Source organism: Podarcis vaucheri (assembly GCF_965113315.1).
Source record: "Podarcis vaucheri genome assembly, chromosome: 4".
In the NCBI taxonomy this organism is placed as follows: Eukaryota; Metazoa; Chordata; class Lepidosauria; order Squamata; family Lacertidae; genus Podarcis; species Podarcis vaucheri.
Window position 1 is genome coordinate 47,988,279 of NC_138762.1, and position 27,079 is coordinate 48,015,357.

The 27,079-nt window shown below is 41.8% G+C and overlaps 1 protein-coding gene and 1 pseudogene across 1 annotated transcript; both read left to right on the plus strand.

The window, feature by feature from the left end:
- The window catches only part of LOC309531354 (uncharacterized protein), a 271,658-nt gene that overhangs the window by 116,959 nt on the left and 127,620 nt on the right, over positions 1-27,079 (plus strand).
- On the plus strand, positions 2,715-4,181 carry LOC309531348 (histone chaperone asf1b-B pseudogene; annotated as a pseudogene). The gene has a single exon. The product of its transcript is annotated as a histone chaperone asf1b-B pseudogene (transcript).

Consider the following 27,079-nt stretch of genomic DNA (forward strand, 5'->3'; position numbering starts at 1 on the left):
AATACCAGGAACATTATCGATATTCTGGAACTTTTACAAACAAATATTAACACCAAAGCAGTGCTAATTTTTATTGATGCGGAGAAGGCCTTTGACAACATTTCTTGGAAATTTATGAAGAAAAACTTGGAAGGGATGGGAGTGGGAAGGGGGTTTGAGAATGGAATAGAGGCAATCTATTCAGAACAAAAAGCTAAGTTGATAGTGAACAATGTGGTGACAGAAGAACTTCATATTGAAAAAGGAACACGCCAGGGGTGCCCCCTATCCCCTCTGTTGTTTATTTCAGTCCTGGAGGTTTTGCTGAATATGATAAGGGAGGATCGGCAGGTACAAGGAATACGGGTCGGAGCGAAACAATATAAACTGAAAGCATTTGCAGATGACTTGGTTTTAACATTACAGGAGCCAGAACCTAGTACAAAAAGAGTTTTGGAATTGATTCAGAAATTTGGTCGGGTGGCGGGTTTTAAGCTGAACAAACAAAAAACTAAGGTGTTAGGGAAAAACTTGACGGTTACTGAAACAGAGGGGTTTCAGAAGGAAACAGAACTAAACATTGTTAAAAAAGTGAAATACCTGGGGGTCAATCTGTCTTCTAAGAATTTGAATCTATTTAAAGATAACTATGAAAAATGTTGGTTAGAAGTCAAAAAAGATCTAGAAATTTGGTCAAGATTGAAATTATCCTTGTTAGGCCGAATTGCAGCTATAAAAATGAACGTTTTGCCAAAAATGTTGTTTTTGTTCCAGGCCTTGCAGATTGTGGACAGAGTGGATTGTTTCGGAAAGTGGCAGAAGGACATTTCTAAATTTGTCTGGCAGGGCAAAAAGCCCCGAATAAAGTTTAAAATACTAACTGATGCAAAGGAGAGAGGGGGGTTTGCCCTGCCGGACTTAAGGTTATACTATGAAGCTGCGGCCTTCTGCTGGATGAAAGATTGGATCTTATTGGAAAACACTGATGTCCTAGATCTGGAAGGCTTTAACAATTCGTTAGGCTGGCATGCGTATTTGTGGTATGACAAGGGGAAAACACATGGAATGTTCAAAAACCATATTGTCAGAAAAGCAATATATATGGTCTGGAAAAAATACAAAGACTTATTGGAAAGTAAAACTCCGAGGTGGATTTCACCAATAGAGGCCAAAGCTCGGAAAACATCCAATATGGAGGCATATTGGCCGAAATATTGGGAAATAATAGAAAACATTGGAGGTAATTGGAGGTTGCAGAGCTTTGAAAAATTAAAGGACAAGGTGCAAAATTGGCTACACTATGCCCAAATTAATGAGGTTTTTAAGCTAGATAAAAAAATAGGATTCCAGGTGGAAAAATCGAAACTTGAGACAGAGTTGTTAGAACCAAAGACCAAGGTATTATCGAGAATGTATAACTTGCTGCTTAAATGGAATACTCAAGATGAGACAGTTAAATCAGCCATGATAAAATGGGCTCAAGACATTGGTTACAACATTATGTCTGAGGACTGGGAAAGGTTATGGACCACCGGTATGAAATTTACGGCATGTAATGCCTTGAAAGAAAATATTATGAAAATGGTATACAGGTGGTACATGACCCCAGTCAAGCTCGCTAAGATATACCATTTGTCTGACAATAAATGTTGGAAATGCAAGGAGGCTGAAGGGACATTTTTTCACCTCTGGTGGACTTGTCCAAGATTGAAGGCCTTTTGGGAAATGATCTATAACGAGTTAAAAAAGGTGTTTAAGTACACCTTTCCCAAGAAACCAGAGGCCTTCCTTCTGGGCATTGTCGGCCAGAAGGTGTTAAAAAAGGATAGAACTTTTTTTATGTATGCTACAACTGCAGCAAGAATTCTTATCGCCAAGCATTGGAAGACCCAAGATTTGCCCACACTGGAGGAGTGGCAGACGCAATTGATGAACTACATGGAACTGGCCGAGATGACTGCAAGAATCCGAGACCTGGGAGAAGAGGCAATGGAGGAGGACTGGAAAAAATTTAAAGACTATTTGCAAAAGTATTATAAGTTGTATGAAACATAAGACGTCATATGATTTGGAACGTTAGCCCCAGCAATGAAATTTAATTATCTATGAAATTGCTAACATTTGTGAAAGAATCAAAGTTTAAATGGGTAAAAATGATACCATGTTATATTTTTAGAGTAAATGGAGAATAAGAGATTTAAACTTAAATTGCAACTGAAAATATAAAGAAACACACGAAATAAGGGTATAATTTGCTGATGACTTTATTATCAAGAATGCATTATGCGGGAGATGTGGGGAAGTCCAATGGAAATTTGAAATAAGCTGTCGAAATGGATGTGATTTTCTGTTCTCTTTTCTTTTTTTCTTCTATTCTGCTTTTCCTTTTGTTCTTTCTGTAATTTGGAAAAAATGCAATAAAAATTATTATTAAAAAAAAGAGAGAAAAGTTCCGTGGCTGTAGTCTCATCCCTCACCCTCCTGTTTCTCCAGACAGTAAGCCAGTAAATGTTATGAGTTACATACCCTCCAACATCTCTCCAATGAAAACAGGGACGTCACATTCCATAATGATAATTTTACTGTTTATACCCCACACATTTTACTGGGTTCCCCCATAGCCACTCTGGGCAGCTTCCAACATATATAAAAACATAACATTAAACATTTAAAAAACCTTCCCTATGGAGGGAGAAGGAAGCAGGCAGGCGGGGGGGGGAGAGAAGAGATCTGTCATGGCGCGGGTGTCTGTCCTGGGAGTTTCGTTGCTGGAGAACCCGGCCACCTGCTCTGCTTCCAGGTGCAATTTGAGTGTGGGGAGGCGTTGCCTCACAATTTGAAGATCATCTATGTGGGCTCTGCAGAGAGTGAGGAATATGACCAAGTTCTTGACTCAGTGCTGGTGGGACCTGTTCCAGCTGGAAGGCATATGTTTGTATTTGAAGCCAATGCCCCCAACCCTGGTCTAATCCCTGAGAGTGATGCTGTGGGAGCTACAGTAATACTTATCACTTGTACCTATCTGGGCCAAGAATTCATCCGCATTGGATACTGTGTCAACAATGAATATATGGATCCTGAGCTAAGAGAACACCCACCCCTCAAGCCAGACTTCTCCCAGCTACAGAGGAATATCTTGGCATCCGACCTCAGAGTCACCCATTTCCACATCAATTGGGATGGTCCTAGAGACCAGATGGACAATATTGAAAATGTAGACCCAGAACCTGATAGCTTCCTGCCTCCTAGCTGTGCCTACATCAAAGGCTTGGTCCATTCCAAGGGACTGCAACCAGAGAATTCCATGGACTGTATGTGATCCAAACACAAGAATGTTGAGGACCCTGCACAGTGAAGAGCAGCTGACAAGTTTTTGTGGGAGATGTAGGAGGGATTTGGGATAATGAAGCAACTGATATGTCTATGGTGATTGACAATTCAGAGTCCTTTTCGTGTTGGGGTTTGTAACAGATCTACTGCTCTGTTCTGTCATAGTATTTCTTCATTGCTGCTTGGATCCTCTGACCCTTGACAGAAACCTAGTCTAGCTGCATAAAGAAGAACCCTGTGTTTCCCTCCTTTGTTCCAGGTCTCTAGAAGTCTGAGCAATGGGAGCTTCCTTGTTATTTTGAGCACCCATTTCCTGGCAATCTAGCATAGTGGGTGCCTTCTTTTCAGTTTTCTGTTGCAACACAGCTAAGTCTTGATAAGTTGCTGCTGGCAGAATAGCTAGCAATTGCAGTCAGGTCTTGATGCCTCTCAGGAGTTGATAAGCCTGTCCCAATTTTACAATCCGTGCTTAGTAAAAGGTAATGGATGATAAGATTTTAAGCTGTACAATTTACCTATTTGCACAAGTGCTTTTGAGAGCTCCCTCTTTTAGCTTGCACCAGTTGGCCTTCTTTCTACCACTGACCCAAAATCTGCCCAAGGCCACAGTGAGCAGGAATTGCATCAACTCCTTTAGACAGTGGCTAAGTTTACAAATCCATCCACAGAGGAAACATGTCTTTCTTCAAAAGGCCTGCATGGTTGTTGTTTTTTCTGGCCTGCCTCTAGTCGCACACCCTTCATTTCTGTTATTACCTGCCCTGATACTTGATCTCTCTATTTCTCTCCTTAGTATTTTAGATATGAACACAGCATATAGGTGTTTAAAACATTTTTGCATTGTATGTCTGACCAATAAAACTTTTTGGAATGTTAAAAAACCAAAAATGCCAATCTTCCATAATAATAATAATAATAATAATTAATAATAAACAATTTATTTTCATCCCACCCATCTGGCTGGGTTTCCCCAGCCACACTGGGCAGCTTCCAACAAAATATTAAAATACAGTAGTTCATCAAACATTAAAAGCTTCCCTAAACAGGCCTGCCTTCAGATGTCTTCTAAAAGTGTGGTAGTTGTTTTTCTCTTTGACATCTGGTGGGATGTTAGGATTATCTTCAGATAGCTTGGGGGTTGAATAACTCCATACTCTCCAACATTTCTCCAACATACTCTCCAACGAAAATAGGGACATCCTACCATACTCTACAACATTTCTCCAATGAAAATAGGGACATCTTAAGGAAAAGTGGGACATTCTGGGATCAAATCAGAAACTGGGACGGCTTTTTAAATCATGGACGTCCCTAGAAAAGAGGGACACTTGGAAGGTCTGGAGTTATGGGCATGTACACAGGACACGGGTGGCGCTGTGGGTTAAACCACAGAGCCTACAACTTGCCGATCAGAAGATTGGCGGTTCAAATCCCCGCAATGGGGTGAGCTCCTGTTGCTTGGTCCCTGCTCCTGCCAACCTAGCAGTACCGCTCCAGCAGGAAGGTAAACAGCGTTTCTGTGCGCTGCTCTGGTTCACCAGAAGCGGCTTAGTCATGCTGGCCACATGACCCGGAAGCTGTACGCCGGCTCCCTCAGCCAATAAAGCAAGATGAGTTGTCCGCGACTGGACCTAATGGTCAGGGGTCCCTTTACCCTTTACCTTTACACAGGAATAGCCTTTTTGCAACTTTTTTATTTAATGCACAGTATTCTGGGATTTTAATCTTGTGGGAGTATTGGATATTAGAAGAGGAACCCATTGTCTGCCTTTGGCTCTGGTGGACCTGGTTATTGTGATGAAAGTTTGTATATAGCTAATAATTGTGTCATGAGCAGTACTTTGACTCAGTACCCTTATTTTTATCTGCCACATTTCTCCTCTGAATTCAGCTTGCAAACACACAGCTCACACTGGCCAGAGGGAAGTGGCATGAAAAAGGGGCCTCTCGTTCCATGCGCATCAAATGCTCCAGCTGGGCTGGTGCTTGTACACATTGCATTTTTGTACATATATTTGGATTGTAAAACTGCATCACAAAATTCAGAAAGAAGTGCAGATTAGGTAGATCCACATAAAAATGCAATCTGAAATGAATTTCTGTTCCATCCCTACTCAAATGTAAAATTATATGTTCATTAAAGCATTGGAACAATCTAATATATGACTATCAGTGTGTTAGGTCAAGAGACTAACATAGTCATAACTGTTTTATATTTATGAATGGCTTTTGTATTTTAAAACCTTTTTTAAAAAAAGAACGGTTGTACCACAATGCCTCCCTATCAGCAAAGTTACAATTGATTCCATTTCAATTGACAGGAAAATATATCAATACACTGTTTGTTTTAAAAGCAATTTCTCAAAGCACTTAAGTCACATTTAGATATACACAGTTTTTCTATTGTTCAAGAAAATAGAAATGCCACCTTGTCTAGCAATATGTTTCAGTTTTAATAAAGCTTTTATATTATTTCTTAGCATGCATTTCACATAGTTTATACACTATTACCTTTCTGTATAAGCAAACATTTTAACTATGCATAAAATCATTTTAATTGCATTATATCCAAAAGGAAGAGTCTTCGTGGTTCCTCCATGTATGTACTGAATCTTGTGGTCTGTCTTGCGTGCTGAAATTGATTGAGTATACTGGCAGAATCAATAATTTTTTACATGTCAGAGAATGTGTTTCTTGGTTCGTCAGACATACTCTGGCAAAAGCTCGCTGGCAGGCTGCAAAATTGTTCTTTCAAGAGTGAGGCTGTTCAGCAGACACAGGGAATGGCTTGGTCATGGTTCTGCTGTTCACTGTTCTTTTTTACTATGCTATACCTGCTCTTTTCATGTTACTGAAAAGAAAACATTATTCATAGATCATGATTCTGTTAGGAGTGTAGTCAAGGAAGCCAAATGTTCCTTTACAATAGTATAAATGGACTACTGAACACCCTGAGAGGTGCCTCTGCTGTATCACTTCTGAGTCAATTATAGATTCACTAGTATTTATACTGGTATCTACAACAAAATCCCCAATACTCTGAATCCATGTTAACTCCTATGGCCTGCAAAATCAGGTATCTGAAGAAGTGTGCATGCACACTAAAGCTCATACCAATAACAAGCTTAGTTGGTCTCTAAGGTGCTACTGGAAGGAATTTTTTTATTTTGCAAAATCAAGTGCAAGCTAGGAGCCTATGCCATGACTATTTGTCATGCACAAACATACATATCATATTTGTTTAAAACCAGTGCTTTTTTCTTTAAAAAAATCTTTAGGTGTACTCTTATTTTCCTACCCATGTTGAAATACTGCCCCTTAATGAGGCCAAACTTAGATTCACAAAATACTTTGGGGTATGTGTACCCCTGCATACCCCCAGATAAACGCACTGTTTAAAACTATAGGAATATAAGAATATTCAAAATATTTCCTTAGAGTCTAGCATCTGACACCCAGACATGGCATTCTGGGTGTGCTTATGCAAAAGAAAGGATGTGGTATTGCAGAGCTGCCCTAATTCTTAATGGCTCCTGTTGATGAATCCTGAAATTCTTGGTCTTTATGCCTAAAAGGTGTGTGCACACATTGGATTGAGTAGTTTGCAGAAGCTAACAAGGAACTAGTACGCCCATTTTCCCTTCCCATTGTGACACAGTACATATACTCTTGTACATGTTGACGATCTAGTGACCTAGCTCTGCTAATTTGTCTATGCCATATGCATAGGCTCATGAGTGCCTTGTCATCTGTGCTGACATTAGATTACTATTCCAAAGCGCTGAGAGTCACCATTATGCCATTACAGCAGGAAGTGCTCATTAAGTATAACATTCTACAATGCCACATTAAAACAGTGGCTGTAATGCACTAACTACAGTGTGTTAATTCTCCAAAATGAATGTCCATGAGGAGTTTGAGATAGCTGATGTGAGCCTTCTTGGTGCATCAAGGCTGTAAACACAAATGGGTTGGACGTGATGCAGTAAGTAAACACAAATGGGTTGAATGTGATGCAGTGCTGTGGCTAGCCATCTGATGCAGTTCCCCGCTCAGTTGCATCAAGGGGAGGTATGACTGGCAAGGGAGAGAGAGGGTAGCAGCAGAGCAGCAGTGGTGCGCTTCTCCCTCAGCAAAAGCAGAGGCTGGAACAGAGTATTAGAGTGTGTACATTTGAGAAAATGCTGCTTTACAACCAGCTCCTCCTCTTGGCATCTCACGCATTCGCCAAAAGATCTGCATACACCTAGACAGGTCCAAAGAATTAGAGAGAATAGGTAAATAAATATGTAGTGAAATGTTAGTAAGGAAAGACAACATGGAAATGCTGATTTATTGAGCAAATAACATTTAACTCCATACTGAGTTTTTGATTTTTGAAAGTTTTGGAACTCGAACAGTGTTCTGGAACGGATTACGCTTGAAAACCAAGGTACCACTGTACCTTTAGTAAATTTACTGCATTATCCCAAACCATAGCTCTTTGTTGGCTTCAGTGTGGACATGGTGATCCTGTGCATGCAGGCTTCCCTGTTCACTTCTATAGACTCCTTTTTCACCTCTTTTCCTTCCTTCATAATCCTTGTTAGAATCCATGTTTTCCATGAAGCCTTTGGCCAAACCACCTTGAATGAATGAATGAATCTTTATTTGCATCAGCCATCGGCCATAGCACTAAAACCACAATACTATATACAAAGAATAGAAATAAAAAGTCAATTTTATAAAATACATTTTAGGGGTTTGAATCAATAGTGGATCCTATTCTGATTGCCCCAGCTAAAAACCTTGCAATGTTTGCTGTCACCTGCTCATCTTGATCTGCCAAGAGAAAGGACACTGTGGCAGTGGTTGGGCTACCCAGAATGCACAATAAAAGAGGGGTGATAATCTCATTCCTCAAGTCTTTATAAAAAGTGCAAGCCAGAAGGGCTTGCGCCACCGATTTGGTACTGCCATCTCCACAGGGACATAAGCGTTTTTCATGTGGAATCTGTTGTAATCGTCCTTCAAGTACAGCCGAGAGCAATACATTCAATCTTGCAAGAGTAAAAGCACGTCTATATTTTAGAATTCCTATATTATGCAGATAGAGAGCCAGAGGGTTGAAATGGGAAGGTGGAAAATAGTCATACCATGGGCAAAATTTCCTTATTGTGGCCAAGTTCTGATGCCTGATATCATTTAGGTGCTGACAAATTAGACTGTTTGCTTTACTAAAACCCAAAGTGAGTAGCTGTTGTGGTGAAGTTTTTGATAGACAATTTTAGTCCAGGCACTCTTGTGACAATCTTGCAGCACTAGGGATATTAGGCCGGGGGGATTTGAGTTTAGGCGAAGCCAATAGTTAAGGCAAACTACCTTAGCTCCCATGCCTTCCTGTAACTTCTTCTGTTTACCAGTTCTTCCGCTTCTCTTTTCTTCTGTCATTTTCTCCTGGGTCAAATTTTAGGTAGGGATCTGAATTCTGTAAAGCTCCATGCATATGGATGGCACATTATTGATCATAATTGTCCTCTTCATCAAAATAAATAAAGGTACACTTGCAAGAAGAGGAGTTCTGTGTCAGCATTAGAACCCTTTAATCTGCAAGGCACCACTGGGTCAGGACCATTATCTGTATGGCGTATGTCTGAGCTGGCCAAGGCTCACCTAGATATGTGTGAGTATTGTACTGCTAATGGATGAAATAACATTTTGTAGGTAAAGTAGCAGTTCTACTAGCCTGATGGCATATTTATTGAATTAGATAGTGCTGGAATCAGAGGATGGAATGTTCATTTAACTATCACATAGGTTTGAACTCATCCATGAGCTCATATAATCCATTTTTAAAGCCAACAGTGCCAGTATATTTTGTGACACTGAATTCCAGAAGTTAATTATGCATTATATGCATATGAAGAAGTCCTTTCTTCTATGTGATGGATTTTTGAACTGAGAATATACAGTCAGGAAAGTAGATGTTATGTTTTGTCAGAACACTGTTACTGTCTTATACTGCCCACTTGTACCACTAGAGGAAGGAAAGGCTTCTTTCTTTATAGAAATTAAAGTTTATTCCAGTTGCTGTGATATTGTCCAGTTGACTGCTATGCAAATAAGCAATAATAATAAACGAATTCCTGAAACATTCAGCAGCCATGATATTACATAGCTAAAATGCTGACTGCAGTGCATCATGGTGCTGTGTGGAGTTCATGCAGTCCAAAGCATTTGGCGGGCAAGTAGCTTGATCTAGAAACAAAGAACCGTCACAACTAAAAAAACCACATAAGAAGCAGTAGCTGGATAACAGGAATTAAGGTTATTGTTTGATGAATCAAATTTTCCCATATTTCATCAAAAAGGCAAGATATTAAAATGCACATGTGATAAAAATAGGAAGTAGCATTTAAATATGGCTTGATGAGACGTAGCATTCTTTAGGAGGGGGAAACATCAGAGGTATCTCAAAGGGATTCTGAAGAAGAACAAAGTGGAGAATTATAAATGGGCACTCTTATAAACTTGAACAAATTAATGTGTCAGCACTGTGAATGGCTTCCTTTGAAAATAGCACTGTTTCCACAGCTTACACAATATATGTATAACAAGTCATCTAAATCAATGTTATACTTTGTCTTTAGGCAATTATTTTCTCTACTATTTGTCAAAGGCAAGAAGTAAATTGTAAGCAGTTTTGAACTGTTATTTTGCTGTAATTATACTTTCCTTTTACAAAGATATCATGATTTATGCTGCTGGCTAGGTGCTTCAGGGTTATTTTGTGGCATTTATTATGTCATGGAAAGAAATATTTTTTTTAAAAAAAAACCCAGGTACACAGCAGATAGGTAGATGCAAGTGTGTGCAGTGCAGCCTGAAATTAATTTGAGCATCTAAAGATTTATACGAGCACTTTAAGCATTTTATGATCACATTAGGTCAATTTACTACCATGTGGGCATAGTGTACCTCTGTATGAAAATTTAATTTTGACCTCTGCCTTCATGCTAGGAATGGTCTCGTAAATAGAGACAGCTGGTCATGTATATAAGATTCATGAACACCACTGGGAAATTCATGTTTTTAGGGTCCAAGAAGCTTAACAGTGTTAGAATATTTGACACCACTAAACAGCATCAAAGAAAATTGTGTTGACTATGGTGTTACACAACATATATTGGAGATACAATTTTAAAAGTATACATTGGATAGACAATTTTAATTATTCAGGTTTTATGTCTACATATCAACTTATGTATGTTATGTTCTCTTATACAGGTTTTAGCGGTTTGACTGATGCCAAGAAATCCCAAAAACAGTAGCAGCACCAGGAAAAAATTGAGCGCAGGACACAAATGGGACAAAGCATGTTTTTAGGTAGGTGAGCTATGTAAAAAAGTAAGGAATACTGCCTCCCAATCAAGACTTCATTTGTGCTTGGAGTCACAAAGGACTTAGCCCTAAAATCTATTTTAGTGCCATGACTCTGCTGGGAAATCTGTTATTATTTAACTATTTAATAATCCCACAGTTGCATAAAAGAGAGTGGGGAGGGCTACCTACTATTAGACTCTTCCCAGAACTTTGTCCTACAGTGACAGTACAACCTGGTCCAAATTCATCAATGTTGGTACCCGAATTTGCTATAATTATGTTAGGAGTTTAACAAAATGTCTTCTGGAGCTGCTGATTATTACATTATTTTTAGCAGAAAGTAGTGTTTAACAGGACATACAGTGGTGTTGATCTATTGACAGACACATTTGGGGAAGGGGGGCATTTTAAGAGTAGTAGATGTGCTGCCAAATGCAACACCTAGGGACTAGTTTTGGGGTTGATGTAGATAATGCCATCCCATCTGTTTTTTGTGCTGCTGGTGGTGAAACTATTCCAGGTCCAGAAAGCCCTTTCAGACTGGCTGCCCCTGGCTAGATCACAACGCTTGTTTATAAGATTATGAATTACATAAACAAAAACGTTCTGACAGAAACCAGCCTTTGCTCTGTGTACATTCACTCACAGAAATATCATTACCATGTGTTTATTCCCCCTTCCCATAGTGCTATGAACTACAGGCTCATCTACATGCTAGGATAGGAGTGATTTTTCACAGTGCTTGCTTCTATGCTTGCTTGTCAAGTTTTGCATAGCTTCTTTGAATGTTTCATGTCCCAGAAAACTTGGCAGCCTTAATTTATCACTGATTCAGCTCAGTCGTGATGGAAACCCTGGAGTAGACGGAGGGTGCCTTTGTTGTCTAACCTAAAAGGATTATGTCATTAGGGAGTTATGGAGTTTGTATCCTCGAATTCATTTGTATTTTATACAGATTTATTCAAAATCATTACCACACATCGCGCTTGCAAAGACAGACATAGAGGTGGGTAGAAATGTAGAATGAAATGGTTGAGGAAAAGAAAAATACCAAAGAATTATACAGAGCAGAAGGAATTAAAGAAGATGTGGTTGGCATTCATCTGTCTTGGGGGACAATGGAAGAGTGAGCCATCGGGGGTGAAGTCAAACTGTTGGAGAGTTAACAGCACCTGCTACAGCTGTAGAGCCCAATACAGGAGAGACATGTATTGTTGTAGCTGGGGCAGGTGAAAGCATCCAGTTGTGCTGATGCAGGGGTACCATGGCAATCTCTCTGTGCTCCTCCCAGTAGTCATTCCTCCTTTGGTCATTGCTGTGGATACATGTCCATATAGTATCTGTCTTATTTCTATATAAAAATATGAGTATGTTCACCATGGCTCCTTGGCAAAATCTAGGCAAAATGTTTCAGCCAGGAAGTGGAATACATGTGCTTAATTCTATCACTGAAATGTTAATGATTTACCGTAACTTGGGCTAGAATTTAAGTGTGCTAATGGCAAGTAGTTATTGTGGTCATTCACCATGCATGAGGAGATCAGATAAATTAAATGTGGGGGCTTTAAAAATGTGAAACACTCCCTACTCAAATTGATGGACTTCAGGGTTTTTTGGATGGGTCCAGCTCCCTTTCACAGAGGGCCAAATGTGAAATAGAACTTCTTTCCTCTTCTCTGTTATCTCTGCCAGTTCCTTTCTCCAAGGGCAAAAAGTAATAATACTTGCCTTAGGGGAGAGGAAGATTTCCAGTGGTGGCAGAGGACCCAATGAGTCTCTTTTCAGTGGCAAATCACATACACAATTTCATGCCAGTGTAATTGGACTCGAAGTCAAACACCATGACCCATTGTAGCATTTGTTACTGAAGGTTTCACCAAATATTCACATGATAATATTTTGTTTTGTTTTTTCCTTGGGGAAGGGGAAGCTGTGGGAGGGGGAGTGGACCCTTGAAAAAAGAATGAAGTTGAGTTATATAGGTAGAACACTCTGAAGATTCATGGTGGTTTTTCATGTGATCATCCTGAACAGGTCAATAGACCCACTTGATTTTGGGGTGAGTAAGCAGGTAGTACTCAATCTCTGATAGCAATGACAAAACTGGAAAAGATTTGTAATTCTTTCAGTTACTCTCAAAAATTTATTCAAGGGTATATATAGTTAGGCTTTCAAAATAAAAACCCTGGGAAAACCACAGCTCAGTTGTTCAGCAAATGCTTTGTGTGTAAAAAGTCGCCATGACCATCTGTGGTGATCCTATTTTTTAAAAAAAGTGTATAGCTGACAGTGCTGGGGAAAACCTCTGCCTGATATCCTAGATGGTTGGTTTCCAACAGAGTGGACAATACTGAGCTAGACAGGTGGATTTCAAATAGTTCTGGGGAAACTGCAGATCCCTGTAGACTAATCTGAGGTCCTCAATGAGAAGACTATGAACTTTATTGAAAGACGGTTTGTTTTTCACTACTGAATTTTTACCAGAGAAAAGTTAATTTGGAAAGGGTTTGTTGATTGTAGAAAGTTCAATATCAAATTGGTCAGACATACTCATGGCCTGATTGCTGTATAGACATGTTTCTGAGTGCATTAGAGAGATACAGATACATGTACGGATATGCTCGTACCCCTTCCAATCTGCGCCCCATCCCGAGGGACAAGGGTAGGGTGAGCAAGGATTACTCACCTCCTTCACTGGTGTTGTGCAATGCCAGGTCTATAGGCAACAAAACCGCTACCCTGCGAGATTTCTTTACCTCGCAGGGGGTCGACCTGGCTTGTGTGACGGAGACCTGGGTGCACGAAGGGGTAACTGTTACCTTACGAGAGATGGCGCCCCCGGGTTTCTCCGTCCTCCACCAGTCACGGACTGTGGGCCGGGGGGGAGGGGTGGCAGTATTAATCCGGGAAGATTGTTCTTTCAGGGCTCTACCATCGCCATCGATCCCCGGCATTGAATGTGTTGGCCTAGTGTGGGGCTCCGAGGAGAGCTTGGCTGTCTGGCTGGTGTACCGGCCACCTAGCGCACCAGCAGCCACCCTGTCAGGCCTGCTGGAGGCGGTGGCCGGCTGGGCCTTGGAGTTCCCTAACCTATTGGTATTGGGAGACTTCAACTTCCACGCTGATGCCACTCCCTCCTCACAGGCTCTGGACCTGGTGTCTTCCATGGCGACACTAGGGCTCTCCCAGTTTGTTTCGGGCCCCACACATCAAGCAGGCCACACGCTGGATTTGATCTTTGGCGCCGGTATAGATGTGATCATGTCTCCTTCGATGAAGGTGCCATGGTCTGATCACTACGCTCTGAAAGCCAGGATTGACTTTCCACCCCCACCCTGCTTAGGTGGCGAGCCGATTTGGGCTCGCCCGCAGAGGCTGATGGACCCTGATAGATTCCGTCAAGCCTTGTGGGACCTTGCTCCCCCTGGCGACTCATTGACTGAGCTTGTTGAGGGCTGGAATACCCAGCTCCTGGCAGCCATCGATGAGATCGCACCTAAGCGCCCTCTGCGACCCCGCAGAAACCGGGCTCCCTGGTTTACCGAGGAGCTTCGGAAAATGAAGCGGGACCTCAGACGGCTAGAGCGAGTATGGCGGGGTGCCCGTGACGGAGCCTCAAGAACATCTTATAAGGTTTTTATGAAAACCTATGAGATGGCAGTGAAGGCCGCTAAGAAGTCTTACTTCTCGGCCTCCATTGCATCCGCTAGCTCTCGCCCGGCGCAATTATTTAGTATAATTCGGTCTTTAACGTCCCTTGAAGGACAGCCAAATTTAAATAACAATCTGACACACAGCTGTGAGGCATTTGCGAGCTTTTTTGCGGAGAAGGTCCTGTTGCTCCGCCATGACCTCCCTGCCAACTTGGATACAATAAAGGAACTGGAGGCCCCTCGACTGTCCTCAGGTCCAGTATTGGACCACTTTGACCGGATATCTCCAGCCGATGTGGACAGATTCCTCCAAGCTGGAAAGCCCACCACCTGTCCTCTTGACCCGTGCCCGTCATGGCTGATTAGAGCGTGTCCAGACGAGGTGCGGGCCCCCCTGGGGGATATCATCAATTTGTCCCTTGGCACCGGGATATTCCCAGGGGAACTGAAGGAGGCGGTGGTGCGTCCGCTCTTAAAGAAAACATCATTAGATCCCTTAGATCTATCCAATTACCGCCCGGTCTCGAATCTTCCATTCCTGGGTAAGGTGATTGAGAGAGCGGTTGCTGAACAGCTTGGTAGGTTTCTGGATGAAACATCTGCTTTGGATCCATTCCAGTCCGGCTTCCGTGCTGGTCATGGGACCGAGACGGCTCTAGTCGCCCTAACAGATGATCTCCGCAGGCAGCTGGATCGAGGCGGGTCGGGGCTGCTGATTCTTCTAGATCTGTCAGCAGCCTTTGACATGGTCGATCACGAACTCCTGGACCACCGCCTTGCCGACGTGGGGATCCAGGGCACAGTCCTTCAATGGCTGCGCTCGTTTCTCTCTGATCGGGGACAGAGGGTGGCGCTTGGGGGGGAATTGTCATCGCGTCACTCCTTGGTGTGTGGAGTGCCTCAGGGTGCGATTCTCTCCCCGATGCTTTTTAACATCTTTATGCGCCCCCTCGCCCAGCTTGTCCGGAGTTTTGGGCTGGGTTGCCATCAGTATGCTGATGACACCCAACTCTATCTGTTGATGGATGGCCATCCTAACTCGGCCCCAGACACACTGACCAGATGTCTGGAAGCTGTGGCTGGATGGTTACGTGGGAGCCGGTTGAAGTTAAATCCTTCGAAGACAGAGGTCCTCTGGCTGGGGCGGGACGATATGGGATCGAGGGGGCAACTCCCAGCTCTTGCGGGGGTGCAATTAGTGCCAGCACCGTCCGTTAAGAGTTTGGGTGTAATCTTCGATACCTCCCTCTCTATGGAGGCGCAGATTACAGCTATAACAAAGGCGGCATTTTTCCATCTCCGCCAAGCTAAGCAGTTGGCCCCTTATCTCTCTCGCCCTGACCTAGCCACTGTGATCCATGCGACGGTCACCTCCAGACTGGATTATTGTAACTCGCTCTACGTGGGGCTGCCCTTGAGACTGACCCAGAAACTCCAGCGGGTGCAGAATGCCGCAGCGAGACTCCTTACGGGGTCTTCGCTGCGGGATCACATTCATCCGGTGCTATACCAGCTGCACTGGCTCCCGGTGGAGTACAGGATCAGGTTTAAGGTGCTGGTTTTAACCTTTAAAGCCCTATACGGCCTAGGACCCTCGTACCTACGGGACCGCCTCTCCTGGTATGCCCCACAGAGAAACCTACAGTCTACAAATAATAACACCCTCAAGGTCCCAGGCCTCAGAGAGGTTAGGCTGGCCTCAACTAGAGCCAGGGCCTTCTCGGCTGCGGCTCCAAACTGGTGGAATGCTCTGTCACAAGAGACTAGGGCCCTGCGGGACTTGACATCTTTCCGCAGGGCCTGCAAGACAGAGTTGTTCCGCCAGGCCTTTGGTCAGGGCGCAGCCTGACTCCCTCCTCTGGCAACCTGCACAGAATTTTGTTTAATCGGTTGCCATCAATTTGATTTTAACTAATTTTTATAATGAAATATTTTTAGAATGTGTTATTATTTGATTGTTTATTTGATTGTTGTTAGCCGCCCTGAGCCCGGCTCAGCTGGGGAGGGCGGGATATAAATAAAACTTATTATTATTATTATTTATTATTATGTGATTTTTAAATATTTACTAAACAGACACTACATGGCTCTTAACTGGACTAATGGAACTTCATAGAACTGCACACAAACTTGAACGCCATATGAAATGCTGAACATGCTCACTGACCTATTCATTGCTTCAAGTTTTGTGTTAACACTTAAGTTTACTGTTTATTTCCTACTTTCAACACTTGATGTTCATTCTGACCTATAACTAGGCTAATAATGAGTTATTATTTTAAGCTCTACTCAGAAAAGTATATATATGGTTTTCGACCTTGGTTATTAATTTGTCATTTATATCAAGGTCCCACACTGGCCTTTCCACTCATAAATTAAACCAGAATTCATATTTATCAAGTATTCATATATTTTAATACTGCTACAGCATGAGTAGCTCACAACTTCTGTGAAACATTAAGTAACTTTAAGAGAAAAGGCACAAAAAACTACATAGCCAACAGACTGGAGAAATATGCAGCAAATCTTTTCAAAGGCACAAAATCATCATTTTCAGTTTTACCTTATACTTATACTTTGATATATCTGGGGTATCCTAAACCAAAACGATTTAATCGAATCCGGTATATAAAACCTTTTATTACAAAATTAAGGTAATGAATGAACAACTGAAGTATGGTAATAATGCACAGTCAGTAACAGAAAAGTGGCTGTAAAATCTCCCTTGACTACTGCTTCAATGCAGGGTTCATGGTATTCATTATCTATGCAAGCACAGAAATTAGTATCTATCATGTTTAATTTTTTAAAAATAGGAGCTCAGCTCATCTGACATTTGGGTTAGATTTATTAATCACAAAAAAATGCAATACAGAAAATGAATCCTGTCATGAACATGTGAAGTTAATTGTTTCCCATCAATAGGACACCAACTATTATTGCTAGTAGGGAGCCACCAACTATGTTGCCATCCTCCATTCCTCCCTTGAAGGAAGCGCACAGAGAAGGGCTTCAGATGACAAATACAGGGTCCAGGTGGGTTCATGTGGAGAAAGACAGCCCCCTAGGTCCTGAGGCACATAATGATATGCTGAGGCCACAAAGTCTTGAGATGCTTCAGATGTAGTGGCCACAGCATGAATTTTGAATGTTGTGTTTAGACTTTTAATATAGTTTTGGTCTCCTTCCCTCTGCATGGTATTTTATATGGCTTTCAGAATGATAAAAAGCAAGGGGTGCAAAGTGACCATGGCCCAGTATGAAAGTGGGTGGTGGTGGTGGTGATGAAGGAAAGATGCAGGAGGTATTTTATTTGCCTTCAATGCAGTATGTTTTAATCACAGTGTTCTGTTACAAAGATTTTGCCATGGAGAGCTCTGTCTTGTTTTAAAATGCATATGACCTAGAACCATTTAAAAAAGAAAAAGAAAAGTCACATGGGATTAGTAACGATCAACTGAAAGAAAAGCAGAAAATGTAAAAGAATAATCTTAGAGTGGTAAAAGAATGTATTAAATATACTTCTTATATTTACTTTAACAGGACAACTTGAGTTTTTCCAGACTTGACATGTGAAACCTGCATAAAAATAATACCTTTGTAAGTGATAGCAAGGAGGCACTGGCTTATTTCATGGCAGCGCCCATCCATCCATAATCATGTTACCTGACTCTGGCAGTGTTTCACAGCTGCAGTAGCTCATGCTAATAGGGTAGTTTCCAATTACTAATGCTGAAAAACTTTCTGTACAGAAGCAATAATATGATCCCTTTGGCAAAGATTCACAGGCTAGTCTGATGGTCCCAGCTCTTCTCAGATTTGTATCCCCTGATGAAAATTAAATAAAGTAAACTGAACCTCACCATACAAGGCCAAGTTAGGCAATTATTTAATGATGAAATAATTGAGCACAAAATTAATAATACAAGTAAAAGACGGATAGTGGTAATGGGTGACATTTCTTTCTCTCTCTCTGATATCTCACCTACTGCCATACTTGACCTTCACTGTTGTAGATGAAAAGGCTTGGAAGGCTGTTTCATGCAGCATTTTTTGAGCTCTGTAATGCACCAAGTCCCCCCCCCCCCATACAGCAATTTTTGAGTCATCACAGATACCATTTCCTCTTTCCTCAGTGTGCCTAAAGTAAAAGGGGATTTTTGGAAGCACATTCATTTGAAAGGATTGGTAAGTTGGATGAATAGCAGATGAATAAATGACTATGTCATGTGGCAGCATGCCACAAAAGTTAAAGCCCCCAGCAACAATGCCATTATAAAAAGTAAGTGCCGAAAGGCCCCATGAAAATCTTAGGTTCCATGAAGAAGATAGTAGGTTTTCTATGGCATCACTAGTCAAAAGGATCTCAGAGAGGAGGACTAGGAAAAGCCTATGTCTGAAAGCCTGGAAAGGTACAGTAGTCGCAGTAGTACGCTACTGGCCTACATAGTCTGCCTCAGTATGCTTGTATGTATATATGAAATTTATATACTGCCCATCATCCAAGGATCACAGGGCAGTTTACAGTATAAAAACACAAGAAATGCATAACATAACAACAAGCAAAATAATAACACCCCCAACACACAGATAGACACATAATTGTTAAATTAGCCTCAGGCCTGGGAGAAGAGGAATGTTTTCAGCTGGTGCATCATATTGTTCCACCCCCTGTGAAAACTTTTAGTACGTATTATACAGATATGCTCCACAATTTAGTAAATGGAAGTAGAAAAAGCATATCAGTAGGTAGTCTCACTGAAGGGCATTATAAAACATAAAAATAAAGTTGAAAAGGAATGGGGATTATAGAAAAAAAATCAAAGTGGTCACTCTGTTCTCAACTGAAAGAAACTTCAGATCAACAGTTATTTTTAGAGAAAAATCAATTTGAAAAAAATGAAACAGCACATCAGTGGAAAAGTTAATGCAAAGTGAAATGCAATATAGATTCCTGGTCGTTTTAGATTTTAAAAAATGAATTAACAATGACATAAATCCAGGAGACTTGCCTTGCTGCATGCCTTTCCTAAATTTGAGACATCAGGCAGAGAGTCTTACTTATTATAATTGAGGAGTTACTTTTGGAAATGTCATGCGATCAATATAATTGACCTGAAAAGGAAAGCATCTTTGTTACTCTGTTATATGGGCCAGAGTAATGCTGCATTCTTTGTGAAACAATATGCTTTGTAAGAGTCCACAGGAAATAACTAAAATTTCAGATATACAGTACTGTATTAAAAAAACCGAAAAAAGTTACAGGCAAAACTATATTAGATGTTGCCTTCCACAAACCTCTTTCTTATTTTTTAGGAAGTATGAGTGCTCAGCTCTCTCATACTCGGAACCTAAACAGGTATGCATCCAGACCATCCGGAGAAAAATAATATATCCATGTACCTGAAACAGACATTAGCTTAGAGGTTCCATTCGGTGGTTTACCTGTTATGTGCTGTGATCCATTATGTGCTATACAGAAATCATAGAATCATAGAATCGGAATAGACCACAAGGACCATCGAGTCCAACCCCCTGCCAAGCAGGAAACACCACCAGAGCACTCCTGACATATGGTTGTCAAGCCTCTGCTTAAAGACCTCCAAAGTAGGAGACTCCACCACACTCCTTGGCAGCAAATTCCACTGTCGAACAGCTCTTACTGTCAGGAAGTTCTTCCTAATGTTTAGGTGGAATCTTCTTTCTTGTAGTTTGGATCCATTGCTCCGTGTCCGCTTCTCTGGAGAAGCAGAAAACAACCTTTCTCCCTCCTCTATATGACATCTTTTTATATATTTGAACATGGCTATCATATCACCCCTTAACCTCCTCTTCTCCAGGCTAAACATGCCCAGCTCCCTTAGCCGTTCCTCATAAGGAATCGTTTCCATGCTTTTGACCATTTTGGTTGCCCTCCTCTGGACACGTTCCAGTTTGTCAGTGTCCTTCTTGAATTGTGGTGCCCAGAACTGGACACAGTACTCCAGGTGAGGTCTGACCAGAGCAGAATACAGTGGCACTATTACTTCCCTTGATCTAGATGCTATACTCCTATTGATGCAGCCCAGAATTGCATTGGCTTTTTTAGCTGCCGCGTCACACTGTTGGCTCATGTCAAGTTTGTGGTCAACCAAGACTCCTAGATCCTTTTCACATGTACTGCTCTCAAGCCAGGTGTCACCCATCTTGTATTTGTGCCTCTCATATTTTTTGCCCAAGTGCAATACTTTACATTTCTCCCTGTTAAAGTTCATCTTGTTTGTTTTGGCCCAGTTCTCTAATCTGTCAAGGTCGTTTTGAAGTGTGATCCTGTCCTCTGGGGTGTTAGCCACCCTTCCCAGTTTGGTGTCATCTGCAAATTTGATCAGGATGCCCTTGAGTCCATCATCCAAGTCATTGATAAAGATGTTAAATAAGACCGGGCCCAAGACAGAACCCTGTGGCACCCCACTAGTCACTCTTCTCCAGGATGAAGAGGTACTATTGATGAGCACCCTTTGGGTTCGGTCAGTCAGCCAGTTACAAATCCACTGAGTGGTAGCATAGTCAAGACCGCATTTTACCAGCTTCTTTACAAGAATATCATGGGGCACCTTGTCGAATGCCTTGCTGAAATCAAGGTAGGCTACATCCACTGCGTTCCCTTCATCTACCAGGCTTGTAATTCTGTCAAAAACCGAGATCAGGTTAGTCTGACATGACTTATCCCACTAGGTTTCAGTGATGCCTATTATGTCATATTTAGTTTGCTGTACTAAGAGCTCAAGCTCATCTTGTTTATTGTGAGGTGCAGCCCATCGCTTGCCAGAAATCCATCTTCAAGAAACTACAGTCCGTGATCTAAGAATCCAAACCATTCCTGTTTACACCATTTGCGAAGCCAGCTGTTCACTTCCACTATTTTCCCGTCTCTCCCTGGGCCACGTCGTTCAACTGGGAAGACAGATGAGATGACAATTTGTGCATTTAACTGCTTCAATTTCCTGCCTAGAGCCTCGTAGTCTCTTTTGATCTTCTGGAGGCTATTGCTTGCAGTGTCATTGGTTCCCACATGAACCAAGAGGAAGGGGTATTTGTCAGTGGGTTTTATGATTCCTTGCAGTCGTTCAGTTACATCTTGGATCTTAGCCCCGGGGAGACAGCACACCTCCCAAGATATCTTGTCAGGCCCACAGACCACTGCTTCTGTTCCCCTCAGTAGGGAATCCCCTATCACCACTACACGCCTCCTCTTAGCTTTGGTTGGGGTTCTTCCGTGAGCTGTGCGTTCCAAGGTCGCCTGCACATTCCCTGAGGACTGACTTTGCTGCTCGTCTTCATATACGTGATCGACTGTAATGAGGGAGAGATCCTCAAATGGAGACTGTTCTTCGTCTTCCATGCTAGGGGAGAGGATTTCAAAGCGATTGTGTATTTCTAAACAATCAGAGCGAACCCTGGGCCTCCTACTTCTTTGAGTTACGTTTCTCCATATATCTGGCACCTGTGTTGGTGAACTAGCCTCCTTCTCAGGGGTGTCCCCTGTCTCCTCCTTGGTGGAGACGGTGTTCTCTGTTGCTTCCAAGAAGAGCTCCAGCTCTCTAATTCTTTGGAGCGTAGCTACACGTTCCTCCAGTTGCTGGACTTTGTCTTCTAAGAGGGCAATCAACATACAATTGCTGCAGGTAAAGCTGCTTGCAACCTTTGGCAAGATGGCAAACATTGCGCAGGAACCACAGGCGACTGCAGCTGTTCCCTCACCCTCCATCTTGAAAACGTGTCGTTGGGGGTGGCTACAGTGGTCCTCCATCTTAAAAAGAGTGAAGACAGGACAAATACCCCCCCCCAAAAAACACCTAGGTCTCCCCCAACAAACCGTTTGAGACTAGCTCCCCTAAATCTAAAAGATGGATCAAACGCCGCTGCCCTGCAAGCTCTGATAAGCTCCTCCCACAGCTAATCACCTGACTCGACAGAAACCCTGCCCCCTCTGACCTTTGCACAGGGAGAGCAGCTAATCAGCCACAAAGAAACACACACACAAGAAGACCCTTTTGCTCCTCCTTCAACTGCTGCCCTGCAATGATAGGTTACATTTCCAATTATAAAAAAATGGGGGATATTGATAATGTTAAAGCTTAATGACATTAAGCTTAATGACAGTGGATTAATACCACAGGACCTAGAACAATAAGGGGGAAATATAACAAGTTTCAGTGTGACAGATTGCAAACCGGGTAGGAAACTAATCCACCCAGTTACTTGGCGAAGGGACAGAAAAACCATAAAAGCAATAAACCCTTTTAAAAGTAACGATTACCCTAGAGAATAATACTCCATCACTTTGTCCATTGATTTCAGAGCTCTTTTGTTTGTTTGAAGTGTGTGGAGCTGGGTATATCATACACCATTCATCTAAAATTAGATATTTGAAGAAAAGGCAGGTGGAACTGTAAACATACTGAAGACTGATGTGTTTTTATCTAGTCTTTCTGAGGCATGGATGTTTTTATTATGCTTTTAGTGACTAGTTTCAGTGGTGTCAAAAGCTGACATTGTTATTCTGGTGTTCCATCCTTCCTCACCTGATGTGTACAGATAGGTATGATAAATAAAACTCAGTGTTCAAAACTCCCATTGTTCTGGGCGCATTTTGCGACAGGGAATGTCATTAGTGCAAGTATAGGGTCTTCTTGGTAAATTTGGCAGGGCAGGAGGAGGAGGGATCAAAGCAGTCTCCTTGGCCACCGTGTAATTTTTGCAGCAGAACACCACTACCACCACAGTAGCAAAAAAGTTTTACAAAAACAAAAAATAAGCAAACGTTTCTATTGATGCTTCTGCTTTTATGATAAAAAAGCCAAAACAAAATATTGCCCTCTGTAGGAGCAGACCTTGGTAATTTTATACCCTGTGCAAGGCCAGAATTTGACACATCTCCAGCCCTTGTGCCGACTTCCGAAAGGCAGTGAGATCCCGGGCTTTGGGAAGGAGGTACAAGGGGCTCTAGCTGGGTTCTAGAGCCCTCCCATCTCCTTCCCAAAGCTGCACAAGTACCAGCTAGGCTTTGGGAAGGGGGCGGCTCAGCACCCTGTGTGGGGGAAGCAGTTGCTCTGCCCTAAACCCACCTCTTCCTTCTGCAAATTTCCTAATTTCCTCCTATTCCCCCAAAATGATTTTTCCTTTTGCCCTCCAAAGACTCCTCAGAGTTCCCATAAAACATTCACAGTGGAACATTCAATTCAGCTCTAACATAAACAGATGATACTAATGCTTGGAAAGTATGCAGCTGCTGAAATGTTGAAAACAACAACAATTTGAAAGGCATTTCAGCACAATCCCGGTGTTCTTGACTGTAGTGATGACATTTTACTGCTTTTGGCAAAGCTCTGGCAGTTGATGCTCTTACATGATATTTGCCTGCTGGAAACCTTCTAATCTAGCATTTAATGAATCCAAATGTAAATTGAACGAGTGCCTACTAGAATTCTATGGATCTATTTTTCTATCTTATGGGAGGTGCCCAGACCTTATGAAAAGGACGCAAATTAAGCAAAACAAAATAAGGTATTTGCATTGTTCAGATGTTATCCATTTCAGCCAGCTGCGCTGCAGCACAAGCTTTTGCAACAGATCTCATCCTTGGGTGGGAGAACCTCATATAATTCTGCAGAAGTCAGTTAGAATGTGAGTTATATTCCAGCAAAAAGTGCTGCAATCATAAACATAGTTGCTCTTACCATTGCTTTTTTTCTGGGGGTACACAGGGGTACGCATGCCCCTAAACATTTTGTGAGTCTGAGTTTGGCCTCATTGAGGGGCAGTATTTCAATATCAGTAGGAAAGTGAGAGTACCCCTAAACATTTTTTTAGGGGGGGGAAGCACTGGCTCTTACTATTAAAACCAAAATAGGAGTAGGTCAGCTGCAGGCTATTCACTCAACCAATTAGTTGAGTGGACATTGACACTTCCCCTCAAATATTGGGATATGTCAAGAAAGCCAGTTCCCGCTTGTCCTAGCCATTTCTATCTGCCTGCCTGGTCTCTCACACTCCACCAAATCTACTCTTAAGACAGAAAGAGAAGGCAGCTCTGTATGGCACTTTAGACTGAAGAACACACATAACTTTCTGCACATATAAATTTTTTTGGCTGGCTAAGCTTAAACAGCTAGAGCCTCTCTGAATCTGTTCTGAATGATCAAGAAACAACCTTACTTACTATTCCTGCTTTTCTTTCCCATTATGGAGAATATTAAGATTACCGACATGTTCAGCATTCTGCAGCTAGATGTACATCCAAGGGCACACAAATAAAAAGTCAGCCAGAAGTTTCACTGAACACCTGTGAGATTAAAACCGCAAACTACTTCCTCACCAGAAATACTGGTTTGAAGATTGAAGTTTTTATGGACCAATCTAAAGACTTGCTGTGCCAGCGAATAAGTGATTTGGAACACAGAGAATTCCTAGCATCATTTTCTGTTGTACTTATTCTGAGGGGAGAGTTTTCCAACAGTCTTAAAAAAGCAATTAAAACCAGTTCAGGTATTTCTAATCATGGAGCCATATCCTCTAAAATTCAATTCCGGTTTAATGATTGAACTGGATGCCATTTCTTAATCGGCCCAAGGTTATTATTTTGGGGTAGAATTTTAATTCGATCCTCCTCAATATGTGTTGTCAATATTATTTATAGTTAAATTAAAAATCTTAATAGCAGAAACCCAGTGAGCATAGCAAGCCTTGTTGTTAATAGTTGCACAGTCTTGCTAGAATGATGGCCTATTATGTAGGTTCAACATGCCATGGAAAAATGCCACCATTTGTAAGCTTTATCACAGGAAATTAATTAACAAAGCAATACCAGACTCTTATCGAACACCTTTTATAGAGTCATGTGTAACCGAGGTGGCCATTATTATTATAATTTAATTAAAAAAATACGTCACACATTGAACTCTGAGATCATATATCTTAAGCTAATACAGCAAAAACATTTTTCTTTTGGAAGTTAAATTTCTGGTAGGGATCATTTACATTTGATTGTTTTCTGAATGTACAGGTTTTCACACATGGTAAGTCTTTGTAGTTTATTCCTCTTACACCAGTGGACTTTTGTTAAATTTAATAGAAAGATAAACTATAAAATGAAATAAGTAAAAAGGTGCTTGGTCATGGTACAGTATTTCCCAGAAGCCCAAATATCACACATGTCTGTCTGTCTGTTTATTTATTTATTTAACAAGTTTTATAATCTGCCTGATTATAAGGAAAAAAGCAACAACTTCTAAGTGGTTTACGAAATATAAAATAATACATTAAAATTAGCATTAAAAACAAGTATTTAAAAATATTCAAAAAATGATTTAAAAATAATAATTGTTAAAAAGAAACAAAACATATGTCAAGATTCTACATGTCTGATTAGGCCTATATAAACAAAAATATTTCAAGCAGGTGCCAAACCAAATACAGGCAACTTCCCATTTGCACACGTTCAGCACCCACCCTTAGTTTTTGACACCCAAAGTGGATGGATCAGGAGCGGAATGGGGTGGGGAGGGCTTCCACACCTCCTGCTGACATGCATGGTTCCTTGGAACACAACCTCTATGTAAATGGTCAGTTGCCTGCACAGTGAAGGTGCCTGCCAGAGGTTAACAGGCATGGGCTTACAGAGTTCAAGTGCTGCCACACAAACACACAAAAACATTCTTACAAATGTGGAACAAGCTTTGTGTGTCCCCTGTAAGAGTGCCATTTCCGCAGATCGAAGAGGTCAAGAGGACATATATAAGGTAAGGCAAGGAAATTGGTCCCAAGTCGTTAGGGGCTTTTTGTACTAATAGGACCACCTCGAACTTGGCCTGCTAGCAAACATTTCTGATCTCTGAGCAGAAATTTATATGCTGACAAAATTTTACTCCTGTCAGCAGTAACCATGTTGCAGCATTCTGCACTAACTACAGTGTCCACATCAAGAACAAGGGATTTTGACTCATGAGCTAAATTAACTAGATTTCTCCACCTGTCTTTGTACTAGAAATGGGGACCACCCAACCTATTAGCTGTAGGTTTAGGACTTAACAGCAAAAACAATGAATTTCTTTAAACAAGGCATAATTAACTTCTGGAACTCATGCTACAACCACTGCTACAACCCCCACCATCTGGCAGAGACTTCCAGAGGAAGAGTCTCAATGGAGAGGCCCGGCTCTGAGGCAGGAGGGCTCTGATTCATGGCCTTTTCCTCCCCCTTGCCATCTCCATCAGGGTCCTCAGCAAGGCCATGACCTCATGCCAGCCATGGAGTTGGAGGTTGAAGCTAGTGAGAGGCAGGACCAGAGCAAAACGTACCCACTGCTTTCTCTCCCTTTCTTTTCTCTCTGCTCTGCTTTTCCTTCCACCTAGTGCAGTGATGGCCAAACTTGGCCCTCTAGCTGTTTTGGGACTATAGCTCCCATCATCCCTAGCTAACAGGACCAGTGGTCAGGAATGATGGGAATTGTAATCCCAAAACAGCTAGAGGGCCAAGTTTGGCCATCACTGACCTAGTGGGTTGCTGGGAAGAGACAGGTCACTTTTATCAGAGGCCTGAATTAATTGCTTGCAGAGGGCTTTTGGAATCAGGCCATGGGTCTACTTAGGTGCCTAAGGGACACATGAAATTAGAATGAGGGGCACAGTTTCCTTGCCTCACTATACAAAGAAAGTATATTTCTGAATATCCTAAGAGCAAATTACTAGGGGTATTTTCACATTATGTTTTACCT